Genomic DNA, 3,070 nt, shown 5'->3' with positions numbered 1-3,070 from the left:
GGAAGGGAGTGGTTCTGAATACACCCTCAGGTGGACAGGTCGCAGAAACCTACCACCAGCCAAGCCTTGGGGACTCATCTCTGAGCCTCATGAAAGAGGAGCTAGAGACACTATCTTCATGAAGAGATGGTGAGATCCAGAACTCAGTGACCAAGGATGTGTGGGGAGTACAGGGTGTCTCTGGCAAAGAAGGACCAAAGAGCACACGGGGTGCTTTTGCATCTTCAGGGCTGGCAGCTGCAGAAACGCTGGGAGAAGACACTACTGGCTCACATATTGATGTCATCCTTGAGGGTAGATCGTGGTAAGGAGTCACCCTCAAAAGCTCTTCCTGCAGGGACCTTGTTATGGGCTGAATTCTGTTCTCCTTAAAATTCATACATTGAGTCCTGACCCCTAGGACCTCAGAATGTGCTGTCTTGGAGATAGGGTCTTTATGAGGTAATTAAGGTAAAATGAGGTCATGGGGTGGGCCCTAATCTGATGGCTGATGGCCTCATAAAAAGAGATTAGGACTAAGACAACACACAGACTGAGGGGTGACCATGTGAGGACACAGGGAGAAGACAGCCATTGATGGGCCAAGGAGAATGGCCTCAGGAAAAACCTATCCTGCCCACACCTTGCTCTGGAACTTCCAGCCTTCAGAACTGTGCAGAAATGAATGATTGTTGTTTTAGCCCCCTCGTCTGTGGATTTTGTTATGGCAGCTCCAGTGGATGAATGCAGACCTCAGTAAGAAGAAAATGGGTTAGAAGAGCACTAGAGGCCCTTCATGGCTATTGGTGAGGCCCTCTTGGACGTGCTAAAATCACCGGGTATTTTCAAGGGCAAGTATTATGAATCCGGCAGCAAAGCCAATGGAAATTGTTACAGTTAATGTCAGCCAATAAGAACTGCTATGGTTTGAATGTCTGTCCCCTTCAAAACTCATGTTAAAATTTAATCCCCAACATGGCAATATTGAGAGTTGAGACCTTTATGAGATGATTGGGTCAGGAAGGCTCTTCCCTGATGAATGAATTAATCCATTCATGGATGACTGGATTAATAGATTAATGGGTTATCCTAGGAGTGGGACTGGTGGCTTTAGAAGAAGAGGAAGAAGATCTGGCTAGCACGCTCAGCCCCCTCACCATGTGATGCTCTGCATTGCCCCAGGACTCTACGGAGAGGCCCTACCAGCAAGAAGGCTCTAGAGCCCCATATGCAGTCTCTCGACCTTGGACTTATTAGCCTTCATAACTATAAGAAATAAATGCCTTTTTAAAATAAAGCACCCAGCTGCAGGTATTCTATTATAAACAACAGAAAACAAGAACCTGGAGAATAAAAGACTCACCATGAATACTCAAACAAATAAAGTATCTCCTCTTCATGCCAGTCCTTCTAAAGGTCAAACCTTGTAGATCTTGGATTCCCTCTTCTCTCTCATTACTCATACTTATTCCCGTATGGAGCTCGACTGTGTTTTCCTTCAGAATGGCCAGTGGGTCTGCTCCTTCCACTCCGTGCACATGTCCACTTGCGTGTCTGAGTCTTCACCACCTGCACTGACATGGCTTCCACAGTCTCCTCTCTGGATCCCTGCTCTCAGTCATCCCCTTTCAGTATCCATCCTACATGGCTTTACAGAGAGCTAAAACAACTCTTTCATCATGTCATTCCATGAATATGTATTTGGTCTTCAACCCACTTCTTGGCATGGAACTCTACATATCCTTGGAATGTCCACAGCGGTGTCTTTTCGTGTGCATGAGTTGACTGATGGCTGACAGCTCCTAGGCGGTTCCTGGGCAGGATGGGGCTGGACACTGAAAAGACCAAACCAGGATTAGAGGGTTGGGACTTTCAGTCCATCCTGCAGCCTCTAAGGAGGGGAGAGTGGCTGAGGATTGAGTTGATTGCCAATGGCCAATGGTCTAATTAATCATACCTACCTAATAAAGCCTCCATGAAAACCCAAAAGGACTGGGTTTGGGGAGCTTCCAGGTAGCTGAACAGGGGGAGGTTCCTCAAGGGGGGCATGCCCAGAGATGGCAAGGCAGCTCTGCGTCCCTTCCCCCCTACCTTGCCCTATGCACCTCTTAATCTTTATACTTTGTAATACCCTTTATGATAAAGTATCCTTTATGATAAACCAGTAAATGCACGTGTTTTCCTGACTTCTGTGAGCCACTGAGGTGAACTAATCAAACCCAAAGAGGGAGTTGTAGGAACCCCAACTTGAAGCCATTCAGTCAGAATTTCCACAGACCTAGACTTGTCACTGGTGTCTGAAGGGTGAACAGTCTTGGAGACTGAGCCCTCCACTATGGGATCTGACCCTGTCTCCAGATGGAGAGTGTTGGAATTGAATTGGAGGACAATTAGGTTGTCCTCACACATCTGGTGCATCTGGTGTCAGAGCATGCAGTGGTAGAGACAGTTTGAGTTTTCTCCACTCATACACTCCTACCCAGAAGTCTTTTCCCAGTTCCTCCATACTTTGCCCCCTTTCTGTGCCCACTGTCTCATTTGTCACTGTCACCCAAGACTTGCTGGACCAGTTCTTTATCTGGCCTTGGAACAAGTCAGGCCGTGTTCCTGCATTGTGACTCTTCACGCTGCTTCTCTTGCTGAAATGTGCCATGTGGGTATTAGGGAAACCCTTTCTGTGGATTAGAGAAATCCCACCTATTTCTCAAACTCCAGCCTAAAGACCCATATCCTCCAGAAATCCTTTGCTGACAACTTTATCACACCCTGAATTTTTTTTCCCTTTTCAAATTTTATGTCACACTTTTGGGCCACTGGGCATATAATTTAGTATTTAATCAATTTTTGTAGTTGTATTTTAGAGTTTTCTTTAAGGAGCTCATCTCGTTTAACTGGTCCCTTCCCCTCCTGTGCTCCCATCAGCATTATTCTTGTCTGCACACATCAGTCGGGATGCTCATCAGATCACAGTGCTCCTCTGCTCAAGAGCCCCCACGTCTAGTCATCTCACTGGAATAAACCCAGCATCCTCTACTGATCTACGAGGGCCTTTACCTGCCATGCAATCTTGGCTGTAGGTAATAGTCATTTG

General features: G+C 46.6%; 1 long non-coding RNA gene across 1 annotated transcript; it reads left to right on the top strand.

The window, feature by feature from the left end:
• Positions 1 to 467: 467 nt before the first annotated feature.
• Positions 468 to 1,276, top strand: LOC131382147 (uncharacterized). The gene is made up of 2 exons (XR_009211367.1): positions 468 to 785; positions 1,073 to 1,276. It is a non-coding gene; the product is annotated as an uncharacterized LOC131382147 (long non-coding RNA).
• The last annotated feature ends 1,794 nt before the right edge of the window (positions 1,277 to 3,070 follow it).

The sequence above is a fragment of the Hylobates moloch genome, unplaced genomic scaffold, assembly GCF_009828535.3.
Source record: "Hylobates moloch isolate HMO894 unplaced genomic scaffold, HMol_V3 SCAFFOLD_20, whole genome shotgun sequence".
In the NCBI taxonomy this organism is placed as follows: domain Eukaryota; kingdom Metazoa; phylum Chordata; class Mammalia; order Primates; family Hylobatidae; genus Hylobates; species Hylobates moloch.
This window is presented reverse-complemented; position numbering and strand designations above follow the sequence as displayed.